Here is a 21,209-nt window from a genome sequence, read left to right as displayed (position 1 = left end):
TTGTGCGAAAGCTCGCAACGTTCGCGGATAACATATTTTCTAGCAAATACGAGTGCAAGAGGCGAATAATAGACATGTTTAGCTATTGTGCGCGGCAATTACAAGATAACGATTTATTCGATAACAAGCTTGGACGGTCGTAGAAATGCGCTGCATTGTATTCGTAACGCAGTTTGATCGGAAGCGAGTTTAGTCGGGGCGATTCACTTTGACACAGGCGCGATTCGAATCGATTGTTGAATTGTGTAGTATGTGACCGCTATTCTCAACGACGTTTTCATTATTTTTAACTTTTATGTAACTTTTCGCAAACATGCTGTTCAATCAAGTCATCTTGAATTTATTGTAAGTGTAACATTTATCAATCTTAATAAATAAAGGAATAGTTTATTCCAAGTTTACTACATATATTTTTAGTATTTTTTACAAAAATTTAGATTAAAGACAAGAGTAAGTGGAGAAACGAAAGATAATTTAATTATTCTAATTTCTGAGAACCATGTATTTCACAGATAAAATTGAAAGTATGCGTTCGTTATGATATACCGTACAATTTACATAGAAAGCGTCTGATCTGTGTGTGCGGAAGTACAAAGCGGATCCTTCATCTTACGGGTAACTATGCGTCACCTTCTCGATTACTCCCGGCGAATACATATTAAGTAGGTCGTCGCTCTCGCTGGTTGTTTACACGACGTAAATCGAGTGACATACAAACAATGTGAATCATTTGCCAGGTTTTCGCAATGGCTTTGCCGCGCGTACGTTCGCGCGCGCACGCGTGGCGCACCGCCTTAATTATCGAAAATCTATAAAAAGCGCGATTGCATTTAGAGATTTCCGCGAGAGACACGAGGAATTACTGCGGCAGTGATTTTCTTGGCGATGCGCGAGGAGTGTTGGGTCCGCGATGAATCATTACCGTCTCGTGGATTAATTAAATTAATAATTACATTATCGATATCTACAACTGATAAAATTTACAGCCGGGTAAAATGCCGCTCGTCGACTTTAATCTCGCATGCGACAAGAAGCCCGCGCTAGTGATATATTCAAACTTTGTTTCGAAAATCTCGAGATTTAATGTAGTGATTTTAAGTGAATCACGATTATCATTTCGGCCTTTTCATTTAATCAAATGTCTCGATTGCGCAATGATTTTACAATTAATAAATATTAAATTAAGATTTGCGTAAATCGCTTAAAAGTAATACTTTTTTAATAATAAGGTTTTTTGCTACTTTTATTTAATGCCATATACGGTAAAATTCGGCATTCTAAAATACAACTTTGTTTGCAATGAAGAGAAATAAGGATTATTAATTTTTAGAATTTAACTTTGCATTGCAGATCGTAAGCTTATCGATTTTTCCTAAACTTACACACTCACATTTCAGACTTAGCAACAAGCATGACCCTCTGATTCTTAGTTTCGTATACCGAATATAAAGGGCGCATTCAGTGTTATCGCGAGATGAGAATCGGATGGCCATCTTTAGCACCAGACGTAAAACGAGAATACGAGCTAAAGGGAAAGGGACACCTAGTGCGCGGAAAGGGAGAAACGTGTTAAATGGAAATTCACGATCCGACTGCGAGAAGCAGGCAAGTTCACTTCTTCAAACGTTACAGGAGAGCCAAGAAGCTGTCCGAGACATTTTGAAATTTTATCGAGCATTTTAACGGAACCGTGTTCCATTGAAAAGCGAATATCGGAAGTGCTGCATTTTTGCGACAACGTTTACGATGCATTTCGATTATTACAGAAGCCAAGTCCGTTCAGGTTACGTTCTCGCATATTTCTTTCTGCATTGTATTCTCAGTCATTTTTATTTCTTGCGTCGATCGATGGATCATTTTTAATCGAATGTTAATTGACGAATAGCCGCTTCTTCTGAACAATACTCGTGGATTATTATATTTTCACTTCTATTACCTGAACATTAAATCATAAATATAATTGATTATCTTGATTATAATTAATCGCATACTATTTATATTATAATTACCGGAATAGTAACTAAAAATATAATTGATTATTTTAAATATCGTCAATTGAATACTCTTTTTGTCACCATTAATCGATTGCCAAGTGACGCGCAGCTAAAAAAGTCAGCTTGTTTGGTTCTTACGCCGAGGCTTTCAATTTCCCATCATGAAAATGTCCTAGTGGGAAAAAGTGGAACGACGAATCAACTGGTTGCGATATGAGGAAAGGAGAGGGAATATATGTAGCGCGGGAAAATGTGAAGCCACGACGTTATACGCATAGAAAGCGTTGAAACCCCTAGCCGCGTAGCATTTGCATTTCTTCCTACGACATCCTTTGAATAACAAATAAGCTCCCCCGACCGCGAACGAATGCGTACGATATCTTGCGGAAGGATGCGGATGATAATAATAATAATAAAAGCAGAGAGACAGCTCGGTGCTGCAGTAGTCTATCTTCCGATTCTCAGAGCGATGGCTGTTGTTGCAGTTAGAAATACGCGCTTAGTTACGATTGTTTCAAATCTTATTTAATTACATAATATTTGCGTTGAATGAAAACTTTAGTTTGGACATATTAACTGTAATGCAATATAGTTTGAAACAGAGATGTTTGTTCATCTATAAAATTAATAAGGCGAATATTATGTATCAGTATTATATTGAAAGATTGCTAATGTGTCTCATCTTTGTTATTATGAAGAAATTAATATTATGAACATAATAGAGAGTTTGGTGTGTTAATTTTTTATTAGAAAGTATCGCGCGAAAATGAAACAGACATGTAATGATAATTAGGGAATTAATTATTTGCAAACTTGGTATCATATATTATTTGATTTTGTTATATTTTACCTGTATTTTCTTCTTCGCCCACGAATCGTTAACAAGAGAGAAAAAGGATTGTGGATTTGAAGAATTTCTGGTACTGAGTTTCAACGAGTATAGTCACGAAGATTTATTATCACTGAAAGAAAGAAAGAAAGGAAGCAGGTGCGATTCTCACGATATCCAAGAGAGAAATTAAATAAAGAATAGGGTCTTTTTTAAAAAAAATGAAGAAAAAATACTTCCTACTTTCGCTGCTTTCACTTTTCCTTTCGTAGCTCATTTCATAAGCTTTGCCAATTCTAAAGAAATTTAATTCGTACTTTCAATGTTTCTGTCTATCACTGAATCAAAAGATACATCTAGATTATAATAACTCGACGCACGGGAGTCAAGCGATAAAAAATTAAGAGACATAAAAATGCAACAAAGTTCTCACACTGTTAGAATCCCGGGTGATTTTAGAGTCTCCAGAGTATTACGTTTGTTCTTGAAGTATCATATTTCTCTTTAGTAATTTTGTATTCATTTGTAACTGCTTTTGCGAAAGTGGAACTATTTTCTTAGTGTTTTACAAAGTTGTTGTGTCACTTTTCATTAATTTTGGATCAAGAAAATTTAATATTTTTTCTAGTATTCTGTCAGTAAATAATTTTTAACGTAAGAAGAAATAGTTGCGATTGAATAATTACTGACAACTTTTGCTAATATTAGTTGAATCTATTATATAATTTTTCTTCGAACTCTTTTCTGCTCGTAATGTTGTGGCTTTTACCAGGCGAGATTAAAGGATGCTGCTTGCTTGATGCCATTACGGAAGCTTTCCCGGAAGCTAGGGTCATTTCAATTTTGAAAATTACGCTCTACCACTTATCTATTCGCGACAGAGAAAATCGGGTATGGCTCTCGGCTAACCGAGTTGCACAGCGATCTTTAACGAGGTGTCCACTCCGCAAAGTTTCCACCGACGCGTTCGCGGTAAATTTGTCAATTCGACGATGTACCGGGAAAATTGCACGTCGCGTTTATGCAATATTCATACGCGGTGCACAAGCGGGATGCCGTTGATCCTATAGAGAGACAAATTAAAATGTTGTGCTATAGGCGAGAGAAGAGGGAGAAGGAGAGGGAAAGAGAGAATTTACAATCATTTTTTTTTAACTAAAATTCGCGATATAACTCAAAAAGCTAATACAGAAAACTAACAAAGTAATTTTTTTATACTATAAATTGATTTATTATTTTTAATTGTTTTTATGCTAGTTTTAAAGCACTGCTTTAAAAAAAAGTACGATAATACAGTTCAACGATTTTGTTTACACATTTAGTATCTCGTTTATATAAGAAAAATAACAATTTGTTAAAAATATAATATACAAAATATTTGAAATGTGTTTTTGGTTTTGTAAATACCTTTTCGTAGTAAAGTGAGGCAACTTAGATTCATTACAAGAGAATTAGATTATTAATGACAAGATCGTGAATAGGTTGGAGCGAGTCTTATGACTGAAAAGATGAAGATATGTAGCAGCGTAGAAAAGAAACTTCCGCCAGGAATTCTAAGAACGCCAGCAATTAAATTCTCGAGCGTACTCAAAACGAGCTTCGGTGATACCTGGCGGGCGTTCACGCCATGCGTGGAATTCACTCTTTATTCCCTAATTTGTCTTGAGGTAAAATATATCTCTCACCCATCTCCTTTGCGAACTGCCGACGACGTCATCAATCTGCGTGTGATTGAAGAGAATAACGGAATCGCGGAGCACTGCACAAATATGACACTGCCATCGATTTTTCGATATCCAATACCGCGAAATGATTTTATTGGAATATTTTAAGATTTTTTGCAAAATATTATTCGCATTTTTTACATTAAGATTGACATTATTATTAATATTAATTACACAATAATTACGCAAAAATATTGAAATATACACACACAATTGTGTGTATGCACATATCCATATAATTAGACGATATTTCTCAAAATCATTATATTTAGAGATATTTTTTTCATAAATAAAACATTTTATTAAAAATTGGCAATAAATGTGATGTAATAAATTTATTGTGTACTCTGAGAAAAAAAGATTAATCTATTGACTTTTACATGTTTTATATGTACATTGTGTAAAGGAATATTTGATCAGATTTTATATTTCCCTTGTGTCACATAATTATTCACGAACGTCTGACTCTTTACATGAATCGCGATATTCCTGTTAACGAATGATAATATAACAATCTGTGCAAGCGGTTGGAAACTGTTGCATCGGCAAAATTGATACACAAAGTATATTAAAAACCATCGTCTCTCACCAGCCGTCTCTCTGATGAATTTGATGTTATTTTTTTTTTGTTAAAAATTTTTCAAAAAATTTGATATAAAATAAATCAAATTATTTTCTTCATTTGAATGCAAGTAGATAGCACATTACTTTAGTTTAAATTTTATAATATTAAAAATATTAATAACAAGAATTAAAAAGAATAAAAGAATAAAGAATTAAAAAAGGAACAGTAGTAGCTTTTAATTGAACGTTTTAAACAATAATTATCTCCAAATTTTCCAAAGGAATGATTACTTACAATACAAAGTAAAAATGCGTAATTTTTTATACACACTATAAAAAATGTAGGAAACTATATAAGTAAATTGCAATAGAGGACGAAAGCTTAACGGTGCGATCCGTGATCGTAATCAACGACTGCAGCTGCAGTCGTGTCGAGACTCAATTGAGAGAACCCTTTCCGCGACCTAAATTCACCTTGACGAAGTAAATCCAGATTGATTGGAGTAGACAATACTTTTTCCCTGTTACGATTACGCAAGCGTTCATCACGTGGCATCATGTTGGATCGTGCAAATGCAACTGAACAGAGAGATTGACGATTGAAAACATATCGAAAATTATCGCTGGAGAACATATCTCGCGTGGATAAAAATTTCATTGATTGACATGAACGCGTATCAACGGCGGTAAATCCACATCGGGATTTACTGTAGAAAATTACACTCGGGAACTCTACGCGATGAGGATAAAAATACGTTGTTGCTTTTTTAAATATTTTTAATAGAAGTTTGGTAAAGCTTTGAATATTAATGACACTGAGGTATTAAATACATCTACTTTTAAGGTGCGTCCGTACATCTGGTCTTAGAATTATAAAAATTAATTATATATGTAAAAGTTTTTAAAAAGTCACGCCAAGTCGTGTTACATTTTTATCATATAATATTTTGCATGCATGTTTTACGTAATAAAATTGTATATTTTATATAACAGATACTTTTTTACTAATGGATCGATATTTTCCCTATTTTTATCGTATATTCAGCTTCAAAAAGTAATACTATAACGGTTCCATTTGCAGAAACTAATACTAGCAACTATCAATTTTGTTGCAATATTTATGTACGAACTGTCAGCAAAATATTCATGTGCATTATATAGTGAAAATGCTGCATTATATAGTGAAAATCAGAATTGCAAAACGTAACCGATGGATCTATCTCGATGCATCGTTTATAATGTCTGTATTAATATAAATGAATGTCAAAGAGCATGGCGTATTTTTAATTACGCTATGAAGCAACGTCATTTGATCGGAATTAATCAATTAATCAATTAGACGCACATCCGGTGAGCGTTTATTTTATCGCGTGTGAAAAGCGTAAAATTTCTATAATATCTCTATTTTGAGATTGTTTGAGGATTAACAGTTTTCGCAAGTTTTGTTTTCTCAAATGCTAGGATAATTAACAAAAGTAGTTTTTTCAGATATACAAAATAAATGATAAATGTTAATATTATGATAAAGTAAAGTACCTTTGTAAACTTATAGGTTTCTAAAAACAGAGAGAGAGAGAGAGAGAGAGAGAGAGAGAGAGAGAGAGAGAGAGAGAGAGAGAGAGAGAGAGAGAGATAATGTTTTTTGTAATTTAAAAAACTAAATTGTGAACAAATATTTTTCGAAATAGATTATATCTCTACTCGCTTGTTTTCATCAAATTCATAATACCGGAGAAACAAGATTATACAAACGTAAAGGAAGAGCGCAGATCTTCCGAGTTTCAAGTTTATCATGAGATTCGTTTCGAAAAATTAGATCTGGCTGCACATCGCGAGCAATATCCGAGTTGTGAGTAAATGTTGACATTTCTAAGAGAGTTCATTTTGGCTGCTGCTCAGCGAGATCGTCGTCGCATTGCGATTGAAAAGATTGCGTTTTTGCTGTGCGAGGGGGAACGAGAGAGAGACCGATCTGATCATTGCGATGCGTTCGCTGTACTTGTATCTCGCGAATTTAATTTCACGGGGAATGCTGTCTGCCGCGCGCGCGCGCGAGATTAATATCGAAATATCATGTGGATTACTTTCGAGATGTCATATCTGAATTCGCCGCGCATTGTAGTAAACTTTCATCCGCGAACTCCCTTGCACCGGAGGAAAATGGGAGATAAGAGTAGGTCACTGCGCATTCGACAAATACCGCGCTAAGACACGGCCTGGATCTACCACGAGAGCTCCAATGGTAACCGTACATTAACTATACGTCACGATGTAAATTTGATTTTACTACGAGCAGAGATATTATGCTACGTCTCGGATATACTCCGTGAGAATTATGGGACGTGATATCGTTTCAACTACATTTTGAACGATGATCTATACGCGAAACGATTCTACGATTAACTGTGTATCAACTATGTTTTAACTATACACGCGGTGAGTTTAATTTAATTGTCGAAATTATTAGGCGGCATTTTGGGAACATTTCGTGATTATCGTAGAATATTACATTACTTAGACAATATTTTGACAAAACAGTGATCTACGCGAAACTAATCTGTGCTCTATACTGGAAGCTAATATTTCTATATTTTAATTACATCCGTATGATGACTTGGTTGTATTACAAGATTAGATATTATAATTATTTGGATTTGGAAGTGATTTGATTATTTATGTAATAATATTAATTATTTATATTAATTGCATATTACATTATACAAATATTATACATTACTATAATAAGCAATATGAATTGTATTCTGTACTATTATTTTCTTGTAACACGAGTTATTTGTATACGAAATTTTGGAAGTGATTTGTAAAAATTACATCAATTGGTATAAATTACACATATCACGCAGTCTATATTATGATTGAATGATTATTTATGCGAAGCGAATCGACGATTCATTATTATGTTAATTGCAAATTTGTAATATTTAAGATATGAGAAAGTTACGCGGAATTCAGAAACGTTTTGCAATAATATAATAATACGATATCCTTCCCATCGTATTCTGATAAATGGATAATCTATTCGAAGCAATTTCCGGCATCTTAGAATTCCACATGAATATTCCTCGATTTCCCCGTAGACGGTTCTCGCAATTAATAGGCACTGATGTAAGTGAAAACAAGAGATAGAATTTCGCAGTTTGCAGTTAAGCGTTACGAATTTGATCGAATTTGATCTACGTACGAGGATCGAGCACCACCGCGTGCACGAGAGATCGAGATCGCGGATGCGAGCGTTTCCGTAGCGCGCCGGAGTTTAGAGAGAGAGAGAGAGAGGGGGAGAGAGAAAGAAAGAGAGATAGAAAGCGGACTTTCGACGCGAGAACAGTCGTCGTCGATCGGATTTTCCACGACTGCGGGAGCATTACATTTCTGTCGCGACGGACGGTCCGAACAGTGCGTTGGACGTCGTACGTTGAGTTGCTAACTCCGCTCACAGATTCTCGCGGCACCGAGGGTGGATTGACTTTCACCAAGTATCAAATGCGCGCGGTTAACCGGAGAATGTAATCACACTGGAGTCGGACTCCTTGGTTTTCGAACGCGAAGCAGAAGCAGCAACAACGCGGGGGAAAATGGAAAACGGGAGCCGTCGCGCACTCGGCGACCGCCGCGGCAAGACTGGGGTCTGCTGTGCCCGGCCGGGGTAGCTGCCATGGCAACCCGACCACCCCCGAAAGCTTCATCTCCTCTCTCCCATCCGTACGTCTGTCCGTTCGCTTCTCGCGCACCCTCGCTCGCGCTTTCCTCCACCGCGCCGCGGCAGCGGTCCGACGAGCGGGAGACGCGGACGCGGTGCGGCGCGTGCGGCGCGTTTCTCTTCCTCCCTCCTCACGCCTGTCACTCTCTCTTTGCTCCTCCACCGGCGATGGTCCTCAAGCCGATACTCACTCACGATTCTCGAGCAAACGGAGTGCAGATGCTGTAAAGGGGTATCGGGTATATCACGTTTGGGATGCGTTTAGAGACGCTCGAGATGCTCGGAAGTATCGGTATCCTGCCGCCGATATTGAGTATAATTGCCTTGAGGCTTAAGATATTGCCGAAGGATACGTTCGACAACATTGCTCCTTTCCTTCCAGCCGTCCTTCGCCGTTTACTCGCTATAACGATCTCCTTTGAGCCGATATCCACTCGATATCTTCGATAAAATGAAGTGCAGACGAAAGGGGTGTCGATGTGTCTTTACTGTGGGTACGCGAGGGTCAAGGGATGCTTAAGGTACATCGATACCTTGCTTCCGACACCGCCAACGGTTGCCATCATGCGCGGGATGCTTCCAGGTTATCTTTTATCGACAGCGCCGACCTGGTGCCGGCGCTGCAACTGCGTTCAACTTTTAACATTAAACTTTTAAGTATTAGTTCACCTTTCCTCGTAATTGTAACAAGTTGTAATTATCGTGGAAAAAGCGCCGCGGGTTGTACAAAGCTATACCAGGCCTCGCGATTTTCCAGACCACTCATTCCCCTCGACAACTTTGCCTTTTTCATTCTGCCATCTTCTATCTTCTACCTTCTTAACTTCTATCTTCTACTTTAAGTATTCTCGAACTCGCGAATAGTTGCTTGTCTGAAAAATATAAATTGAAATATGCCGTAGTAGTTTGACACGGCGTATATCGTAATTTTATTTTTACATTTATAACGTTCTCGCGTAATATAAAGTCTAACGTTAGTTTCGAAGCTTTCGCGAAGAAAAATCGCGGGGAAACCACGGCCTCCGAGAAGACATAGTCCGTCCAGCTCCGTTCTCTATGTAACCAGCTACAAACTCTCCGTTCCAGCATCCTGTTTGTCTTCTCCGGAATAACGCTCCGCGACGTAGACTGCTCGCAAAACGCTTTACGCGAAGTTTTGTCTCGAGACGTTTAAGACCTCCATTTGAGGCACCTAGATACAAAATGGTGCAAGTGACAAATTTCGACAAAACGTTGGAGAGATGTAAACGTGTTCAAAAATAACTTTGAATTGCTCTTCCCGATGGGGCGATTCGCACCGCTTGTACCACTTTGCTCGCGAGCTGTCCAAGTTCGAGCAATTTAAAGTTACATTTCGATAAAACAAACACAAACTCACTCATTTTCATCATTATTCAGTTACCAAGGCTGATTTGCGTTTCTTATTTTTTTTATTTGCTCGCAAGATTATAAAATTATAAAAATGAGAAAATAGAAAAGAAGCTGCGTTAAAGAAACATGGGTAAGAATATTTTTCTTTGAAAGGCATTTCGAGATCTTTCTCGAAGAGCGAAAAAGAGAGTGACGTCACTTTTCATGGGCTTTCCTTGCGGCTTTCGATTTTCGCTTCCTTTCTGCATTTTTGCCTCTAGTTTCCTTTCAGACGTGGCGCCACAGTGAAAGTCATTTTCGAGTCTCAAAGACGCGCGCGGTATTTCCGACGACCTTAGACCCCACGTAAGAAACTGTTACGCGGTTTCCCTTTAAAGGTACCTCTGGAATCTCGAGGTTACCTGAAGGGTAATCGAGAATTTCCGCCCTGTGGAATCCTCGATCTCCATCGATAATTGAGTTACCGTTTTAACGCTATTAAATACATCTCTATGGACTACTTGGTCAACTTCAATAGCACGCCCTTGGACTTTACATCGAGTACTTTCTGTAGATTCCCTTCTTCGTTCTCGTCTTTTGCTGTTATTTTATATTTTTTTCTTTGTATACTTCCTTTAACTCTAACTTTGTTACTTCGAATTCGAATTCTCGATTCAGCTGCTTATCATTTCTTTGTTAATAACAATTTATCATAGTCGAAAAGTCTATTGTGATAGAAAGCGTTTGTAAAGTTTACTAAGGAAAATATTGTTTTCAAATAATGCGTCCTTGTTCTTGTTATGTTCTTGTTATTTGATATTTTTTTATTTTTTTGATGTAAAATTTGGTATCTAACAAAAATTGTATCGTTTACTTATCTAAACATAAAACGAAAAATGGTTGGAAATATGAACAAAGGGAGTTGAGTGTATATTTGCGCTCGTATTTTTGCGTCCGCTCGTAAAAGCGATGGGTTGCATTCGAACGAATTTTCAGTCGGTGAATTTTTCAGTTCATGTTTGAGCACCGCGGTTTAAGCAACTCTCACGCCGGAATAATAAGATTCGTGTTGTTTCGCAAAGTATTCTAGAACGTTACAACATTTTTAAGCTAAGAGCGAGAGCGTCGTTACACCGGCACTTTTTTTGCTCTTTCTATTTCGTTCAAGAATAGTTTAATGTTAGTTCGTGTTCTTATAGTTTGCGAAAAAGAAAAAAGAAAAAGCGACGCAATGAAAAAGGTGAAAAATTGATAAAGATTTGAAAGTAAAGCATTTTTATTGCATAAAAAAAGACTGATGGATTAAATTATTTTAATATTTATTTTAATATTTTAATCATAAAATTTTATGTTTATTTTTTATTTTGACGAGCGGTAATATCACTATGATAATATTTAAATTGCAACGAACAATTCTGTGCTCTTTTAATGAAAGGGTTGATTGCAATATATCAGCGAAAATCCCTCACTATTTAACCATTATATCTTATATTGTTGATATGATATAGATGCCCAGATAGCGTTTCATTGCATATGGTACTATTGTGGGGTTTAAAGCGTTCAACGTTTAAGCATTAGCCCTGCCGGGCTTAAAGTGTTAATGGACGCAAGATATGTGTCCTCTATCGATTTTGTAACAAAGGATTGCTATAAAACAAAAAAGATATATGTAGAAATATGCGCTAAGGAAGGTATTATACACGATTTTCCCAGACACCATATATTTTATTTTAGTTACAAACATGAAAAAGCCGGACTAAAAATATGTATTTTTAGTGAAAATAATTTGAAAATTAGATATTTTGGAGAAATAAAAAATTTCTCTGGAATACACAATGTTAATCTGAAATGAATTAAAATTATATTTTGCATGCTGTTAATTGGAACATTAATTTCCGAAATTTTTATTATTAGAGAAAAACAAAAGATGTGATCAAATTTGAATTACTTTTAAATTCTTTGATAAATTCAGGAAGAGCATTATTACCGATAATTGTATTGTCAATATTTAAAGTGTTTTAACAATGAAAATATTTAATAATAAAATATGCAGAAAGAAGAAAATACTTTATTTTTAATTGTGTAATAATATTGAATCACACTGCAATTTTTCAAATTCACCGGTTGGAATAACTTAGAAATTATATTACGGTAAAATGCACGCCTTAACGTTACGATTCACAGTTTTCATATTTTCGCAGCTCTACGCTGCCATTTACGCGGATCGGCGTTAATGTAAACGCAAAATGCATTAGCACAGCCGTGCCGAGGCGAGCGTAAAGCCCGCGAATTTATCCAGAGACGGTACTGGCAACGAGACGTGATATCTGGGAATGAACAGGGCTGAGTCTAGTATTTCTCGCACCCTATTCGAGTTGCTAAATTATTAAAATACACGTCAATGGAGAAAACTCGAGTCCACTCCAATAATTAAGAGAGCGTCTCTTTTGTTATCTCGAATGTTTATTGCTTTGAGGATTCTTTTCATTTCTCAATTATTTTTAAATCGATATATCACTGATTTCCTAAGCCTTAAAGACATTATGTGGTTTACTTTTCTTATCTCACCTTTTGCCGTCCTGGTGAATGAAACTAAATGTCCGCGCTATCCGCGGAATGCACCCGGCGATCCTCGTTTTATCCCTGATGAAAAAAAGATGTAGCTTCAAATGGAGCCGTCGCGCTGCGCTTGCTCGTTTCTCCTAGTCGACCGAGATGGATTACAAAGGAACAGCCCCTAGGAATGTCGGCTGTTCCACTCCCCGCGTACGCGCGCGAGTACTTTTTCTCGAATTTCTTCCTTCCACGTGACACTCCGACAGGTCGAACGACTTCATCGCTACGAGTCTCGTCGTGTATCTAAATACTCCACCGTCCGTCTTCTGTACCCGATGCTCTAATGCGGATTCCGCTTTTCCGGAGCCATTTCCGCTTTATTGCGAAACTCTAATTGAAGTCTAGTATACCGTTCGTTCTGACTTTTCCGTGCTCTTTACGTCAAATCGTAAAATTTTTACGTGATATCGCGTGAAGCTTAGGATCAATCTGTATTTTATATCAGAATCTAAGTTAATCTTTCGCTCACTTTGCTAAATATGATAAGTTGTATGACAAATAATATAACATTTGTACACATTTTCACACAAACTACATACATTTTATAAAAATATATTTAAACTTTTTTAACAGTTCGAAAACAAAAAGTAGCATATTTCACAATCAAATATATTGAATAAATTATATTAAGAATATTATAATATTAAAGCATATTTAAATATATAACTTTTATTTTATTCAAATCTATGTTTGTTTCTGTCAAAGGAACAGAATTGTATACGCGACAGTAACAAAAGAATTGGCAAGTGATTCACGAACAAACTTCTAAACGAAGTACGGACGCAAAAACCGCAGGTGATTGTACGGTTTTATCCGGAATATTCGATGCCGTTAAAAGCTCTTTTAATTGACTTGATTAGATTGTACATAACGAAGTGTCCGGCGAAACATCGACGTACGCGCGCGCGTATGTAGTAAATATAGTCGTGGCTTTTATTTGGAGGAAAAGGTATATGATTCTTTGTCCCAGTAAAAAAAAGAAGCGTATTCTTCTCCTATCAAATAGCGAAAATTGAATGGATGATGGGGTAGCAATAAAAAATGATTCGTGAAAAGATTTCTATAACGTGTAGCCAGAGAACATTTGGCAATATGAAATACTATACCAAGTATAGAAATTTTGTATATGAAAAACGTACGGAATATTTTGTAGGGTATAAATGTTTTTTGTGAATGCCATTTTTCGAGACTGCGCTTAGTCGTTTAATCTAAAATTAACGCAAACGACGGTATTTCAACGAAGCGCATAAGCAATGTCGTGTGCAAAATACACAAATTTATTTCAACGAGGTTCACTTATTCCGGTCATGATTACCTTAAATGTATTCTTTGCTTGTAAAGGCAATTATTACCACAGCGTGATAAATATATTTTAAGCTCCGCTCGAATCGTTTCTCTCCTTTTCTCTCCTCAGCTTCTCGAGTGCCCTCCGCGCCCACTCAACTCTCTTGCTCGAAAGGATTTAAACGCAGATGTACGAAATTGTCCAAGCAACTCGGGTATAATACGCGCGGATAATCAAATAGGCAAATTTCCGCCCCTTCTGCGTCGCGGCGCGAATGAAGTTCCCTCGGCATCGCTTAGCGGTGATCGTTTATATACCAAATAAATAGATTTCGGTCTGGAGCGCGAGAGGTACGGTAAGACAAACTGTAATAGTAGTTGTAATTTTTCCTTAGGGGGAAAAAGAAAAAGAACTTTTGGTTAATGAGTTGTGAATTGTCGAAGATAAACTTAATATTAATTTTTCACAAAGTATTATAAAGATATTAAAGAGATAATGAAGAGAATAGAACAATGCGAAGATAGATCATTAAGAAAAACTAAGAGAACTCTTAGTTTCTCGTCCGAGTAGAAGCACTCGGATTTTAGTCAGGCATTTTTAAATGAGATTAGGCTGTGCTTGTCTAACATATCGCCGAGAAGAAATACGAGCCAGCGTCGTTAATTACCTCTTTAATTATCCTTACTGGAGCAGTCATTAATTTTCGCCGGTCGCCGAAATGCTTCGGTCGCGAAAGAATTCGTCATCTTTTTTTCGCGAGTGTATTCTTATAAAGAAACTCGGTCGCTTCTCAGGGAAACATCCAAATGCGAGTTTGCGCGGCGAAATTTACGAATTATTAAATACAGAAAGATAATGCATTATCTTCAGTTCTGTTTGAAAATTATACAACATTGGATGATCATGTTTATAACTTATAATATTAGATGTGTGTTCTAAATATGAAATTATTATGCAACGAAAGTGAGGGATCGTGAGTGAAGGAAGTAAGCATTAATGTTTGCATATTTATGATCTAAAACCACCTACTCTCGTGTATACTAATAAAGCATCCGTGGAGAGGCAAACAATTAATTTTACCGCTTAGATGCATTTAAAGCTATTGTTGTAAGCGGTCCATTTATTCATAACAACACGTCGCAATTATTTGCCGATATACACGTTCATGTGGCAGTTATTAGACTCAGCGTAAACATCGCTACGTAATGCTTTCGTATATTTTCGGCTTATTTGTTCGCATTTGTTCTGGATTCTATAATTAGATCTTTTGTGCTCGATGTCACTTTGCGACAAATTGATTGATGTCCTTTAAAAATACTCTTTAATTGACGGAACATCGCTCGTTTTAGTATTCTGTGTGCTCAAAGAAAGCGCAAGATACGAATTAGTGATTGTAGAAAGCAGAGGAAATTTAATAAGTAGCGAAGTACGAGACTATGTTTAACAATTGGCAGTGTTCTAATAGCAGTGATTTCTTTACAAAACGACATGCATATTTCAAGTGCAAGATACTTCTGTGAAAATAGAAGACTGTCTTAGTGATCATTATTTTTATTAAAGTATCTGTTATTTCTAAATACGATAAGTTAATAAGAACTCTATGTTTCTCTATTAATCGTTGTGTTACTTGGGTGCGATAACAATAGAGATTACAAAATACGAATTAAAAGTGGAAAATTAATATAATTTGTGAGACGAAAATTGAGAGTTAGCAGTAAAAATTCAGATCTACGAACTAAGAATTGCAGTGAGAGCTAAAAATTCATAAATTTATAAATATTTGAAATCATTGTTTAGATTGTACCTCATTTTTACTCATATTTTTGAATTTATCTTATATTTTACATTTATTTTACATTTATTTCTCTTTTTGATGATGCGAAATAATTTATCTCATGATTCAATACAAATGATAAGAACAAAGCTATTTATCAATTCGCAGTGAACTCTTCGCACACTTTGTGCGACTTCGCGCGGCTCCTCCGGCTTTCTGCGAAAACAAGCGGCACACCGGGGACTCGTAATTACGTTGAATAGTGCGTCGTATAAATTCTATTGCGGCTCCGACAAACAACAGGAGCGCAGCAGCCAGCGTTTTGTAGGAGGAGCAGCAGCGTATCTGATCTTCGTCTTTTTCGCGTTCGTTTGTTCGGGTGCCAATTAACCTTTTCGCTGTCCGGAATGAGCGCACCGGCAAAAAGATGACGGCATCGGCCGCGTTCGAAGCGCATTGGTAAATAGATAGTTTTATTAAGTTGTATTGTTTAATATTGTAACTAGATCGAAGGAGAGGTTGAGACGGAGCGATCGAGCATGCTGAATAAACCTACCGCGGTTCGAGTATACTCTTTTTGTAATTTAGAGCGCAACGATTCTTCCGCTCCAAAAGGTTTAATTTGTCGCATTGATGATCTTTGAGAAGAACCAAGTATTTCATTCTTCGATAAGTTGATAAAAGAAATATACATGTACAGTAACATAGTTAAATTAAGATTTCTAAGTAAACTTTTCGGAGATTAATTTGATCCTAATAATTATGCTTAAATTTGACTAACGTAATTCTAACAAAATATTAAAGAAACTAGACGAAGATATTGCAAGAATAATAAGTTAAAAAAGATTCTACTATTCGTGGCATTTAATTATCTTTTATAGAGTCGCGTTTTTTTCCATTTTTCTGCGCAGTGTATATAAATGATGATTTATGCAAGATTTATGCATAAATCGTAATGTATAAAATATTCAATAATTTTTTGTACATTAGAGACATTTATACACATTGTTGGTCTTGAATATGCCAAATCCGACAAATGGGATGAATATCCCGGTTCGATCAGTTAAGCACATCCGACTCTTCTGTTTGACGGTTTCCGATGCTGTGTACGAAGCAAATAGCCTTTAACTGTAACACGACGTTGACCCCCTAATGAATTCATTACATTAATACTCAGCGCAAATCAATGCGAAGGTAAGTAAACACGATTGTCTGATGTATCTACTGATTGATCTTCGAAATCACACACATGGTTGATCTCTCCAATGAATAATATACTCGTATAATATTCTTTGTTTCACAAAGCCGTGATTCGGCCGACTTTAATGTTACATTGAATATATATTTCCATCGCATTATTATACAAGATCCTTTGACAGGAATTTGCCACTCTGTCATCGCTCTATGAATGCGTCACTTAAGAGACGTTGAGCAGAGAAATTCGCATGAACATAGTTGTGGGACGAAACAATGTTCCAGGCCTGACAAAGTTACGGTGGTTTTAATGGCAAAAGTGGAGGTGCAATGACAAAGGTCGTAGGTCATAGAGTCTTCGCGTTCAAAGGAAAAATTATTATAATCTTTCTTCTGTTTGTAAAATTATTTCAAGTAATTTAAATCACGCTCTACGCTTTGTGGTTGAATTTGGGGGTGAAATTGTTCGACAATCTTGATCAAACCGGCGTATTTCTAAGAATAACAAGAGATAATTTTTCGAAATAAAATACCAGCGCTTTTCTCTTTGAAAAGAAAAAGAGAGGGAGAGGGCAAAAGATAAGCCATCGGGAAATTGGTTGAACTACGCGACATCGGTTCTTCTAGTTTCACAATAGCACTCGCTGCTCCGTCGTATTACGAACTCCTCGGTGCGGCGGAATCGTTCCACGTCGATGGAAGTGAAATTTTGCCGGTTCGTGACGACCCTCGCCTGCAACCTGGCCGCACGAAAGCTCCCGGCCACGGTCGAGTTAAGCTCTGGAAAAGCTCCGAAAGCGCTCCCGGCTGCGGTTTCCCATTGCAATAAATAAAGCTGATAAGCCGGCCTCGCTGTTTGCGAACGTTTTACTATTACTTTCCCTCCCCACCGTCGCCACTATTCTTCATCGTTTCCGTGTCGCGATGAACGATCGCGCCTGGACCCGTAACTTCGATCCGACGCCCGATCATTTCCAGTTTGCTCGCTTGCCTCTTCACACGTTATCTGCAAATGCCCTCTCCGCACCTGCCAGGAAGCGCAAAAATGTATTTTCAATTTTAGTAAAATTGGCTATCGATTACAATATCCGGGCAAAAAATCGCGAAATGGTGAAGATTAAAACTACAGAAATAATATTCGCGAAATATCAAAACACGTTTAGATTGTACAATTTTAATTTGTAGCTACAAACTATTCGAATCTTTGTTATTTCGGCCGTTTCGTGATTGTTTCCGCAGTTTATATCAAATTATTTGTAATCTCTGTGGAAAAAATATCTCTATCATATTAAGAATAATAAGATGATGCGTAAATGTGTAGCATTTGAATTTTTATTGAGAAATATTTTCAGTACCTCGCTATATCAGTTTGCCGCGTATAACGCATGTAACGCACGGAGGTTCTCCCTATACGGATTCATAATATTGCACTCGAGATTAAACTGAGTTTGCAATTAGGTTATTTTGTTATGTCGGCTGTTCGCAACACAGAATATCCAAAATATCGGCTTTTATCGCGCCACGAGCCAATGCAAATCCCGAAATTTATTTTCACGTTGTTGTGTATTTGTCAAACATAAGTGGTTACCGGAATATATCGGGGCAGCGGATAACCGTGAATTTACATCGTGAGGTTTTCGATGAAAGCTTTAACGAGTCATATAAATTTCATTCAATCGCGTAACGATAATGTGAACCTCGTATGAAAATGTGCGCAAACCAGATGTCCATCTCGCCATGCAATATCTTTATGAGGCACTTTTGCAGCGAATATATTGTAAATAGATGCAGATACATGCAGATATATGCAGATTTTTTTAACATACACGTATTTTATACTTTTAACAAAATAATAGTCTTTGATAATATGCAATATATTCAGATATTGAAGGCAATAATAGTGAGTAAACAAAGTGAGAATTAATAAACGTGGAAGTATTGATCGTGAAAAGTAATTTTCGGATTGTAGACTACCATTTATACAAATATTAATTCTATATTAAATTGTTATTAAAGTGAATTGGACGGCACGAAAGATATGAAACATTGAAAAAGAACGTGATGCCGAATGAATTGAAAAGGTATTTTTTTTATGTTCAATGTTCTTTGAGCTCAACAACTATGCATGCAAATCAAACTTGGAGTTACGAGAGGATTTATCGTGCGTGTGTGACGTGGAATATTTGAAGGGAACGTACGCGTTCGATTTAATTTCGAGAAAATAGAACGAACGAAATTATTCGACATATTTGGCAAATTTATTCGCGTTATATGCTGTGAGGGTACCTCCAATAATTTATAGCATTTTGGGGTGCATCATAAGCGCAATGCACCAGAATACTTAACGTCAAAAGAGTTTTGTTACTTAACGTCAGTGTTTCAACCAGAAACTTGTACATCGTTTTATCTTAATTCTCTGATGGCTAAGTCAATTTTTCCTTTACAGACTTCATTTAGAATATTAAACTTTTTAAGATTTTAATTATTTAATAATTGTTAACACTTTTACATTACTTGTATTGTAGATAATCTAATGTGTGCAGGATAAAATAATTAATTGGAAAATTATACGAAGCAAAATGAGGTTGATACGAATCCTATTGATTGTATAAAAATACATTTAATCTTTCTTTTATGCGATATTCATTCGTGTGATTTTTATTTGAACAACCGCCAACATCTGGTCGCGATCAAAACCAACTTCACACGTGGTATTTTACCAAAGCTGAAAATAATACTGCATTGGCACGATGGTTTTCCTTCTTAAGGAAGTGCACGGACGTTGGCATAAGTTTTCTCTCGGAATCTGCTGATACTTTAGAACTTTTTTGCCCGCTTTAACGAGTTCATTATAAAGTTTACATAAAACGTCAATAAGTTGCACCATAGAACTCCACTCGGGATAACCAGTGGCCCCTATTCGAACTTGTTCTCTCGAGGGACGCGGGCATGTTTTACTGCGGCCCCGCTCCGGTTCATGATCGACGGAAGGATTAAGGGTGCAGTATTTCGTGTCGAGGCATAATCGAGCGCGGTTAGTATCCATTACGCGCGTATAAGACGCACGTATATATGCGTCGTGCAATCGAACGACGTCAATTTGAGGTTAGTCATATCTAGTAACCAGAATTGCGCCACGACCACCGGGAGGAATTTCACGAGGAACTCGAAGGTAACCCGACGATAGCCGCAGGTTATGAGCAAACACCTCGTCGTGGGCGCTAGCACACCTGGCGCGCGCATTTACGTGTGCGTGCGGTCGCGTATACAATTCAACGGTGAAAATTAGATATTAGCAAAGTGCTAAAATAAATATTTCGATGGTACAGAAAGAAGAGGCACACGTTAGTAAAAGCATTGTTCGCAGTATCTCACAATTCACGATTTGATTGTTCAATTGTAAAATTGTGAAATTGTAGAATTGTGAAATTTAAAGGAAAATGTTTTTGCCGTTACTCGCGTTTATTATACGTTGTCTAAAGGAGAACTTATTCGATCGATGCAACTTGTTTCACTTCGTTTCATTCACGAGAAACGTTCATTCGCAGTAAAGTGCGTAAATTCATCTTTTACGTCCCGTTTGTTCATTGGGTGTACACTCGGCTCTATAAAGTACGCGTTCGGAGAAACAACCGCTCGCGCTATCAATTTCGTCGTACGCTCCATATCGTGCGACGATAAAATTCACCGTCGATAGCATGACTCGCTTCGCGATGTGACGCGACCGATTGTTTTCTGCATTGTTGGGTGTTTATCACGTACCTACTGTAATTATTGAACTGTGTAACTTTGGGACTCTATCGTAAGCATCGACAAGAGCTTTCTAAAGAAGATGCAAGAATTGAAGCAAAAACTTGATTAAATTTTTTATTTTACAATTTTATATATGATGAAACTTATATTAGATATGAACAATAATTAAAATAAGTTTTATCGAACTTTATTCAAGAATATTTTTTTTCTGCAAAAATAGAAACAATTTTTTTACGCTTTGCTGCATTTTTTTGCAGTATTTATAAATTTTATCGATAAAAATTAAAGTATTACGTACTTATATCTGATTTTTTTTTAAATCGCGCACGTGAAATCTTCATTGGTATTCTAGATAGAACACGCATAGATGTGCGTTCACATTACATCACAGTAATATCCATTACGCAT

General features: G+C 36.6%; 1 protein-coding gene and 1 long non-coding RNA gene across 3 annotated transcripts in view; one reads left to right on the top strand and one right to left on the bottom strand.

Moving 5' to 3' along the window:
* Positions 1–8,737, bottom strand: part of LOC105674721 (dipeptidase 1-like) — a 123,105-nt gene extending 114,368 nt beyond the window's left edge. For both annotated transcript variants that reach the window (XM_067357035.1, XM_067357037.1), the window contains exon 1: positions 8,498–8,737. The gene's annotated coding sequence lies outside the window, so the exon portion shown is untranslated. The remainder of the gene's footprint in view (positions 1–8,497) is intronic.
* LOC105674746 (uncharacterized) overlaps positions 1–21,209 on the top strand; it is a 282,873-nt gene that overhangs the window by 142,065 nt on the left and 119,599 nt on the right. The gene's annotated exons all lie outside the window — the stretch shown is intronic.

The sequence above is a fragment of the Linepithema humile genome, chromosome 6 (genome assembly GCF_040581485.1).
Source record: "Linepithema humile isolate Giens D197 chromosome 6, Lhum_UNIL_v1.0, whole genome shotgun sequence".
Classification (NCBI taxonomy): domain Eukaryota; kingdom Metazoa; phylum Arthropoda; class Insecta; order Hymenoptera; family Formicidae; genus Linepithema; species Linepithema humile.
Note: the sequence above shows the minus strand (reverse complement) of the source record. Positions and strands in the feature narration are given on the sequence as shown.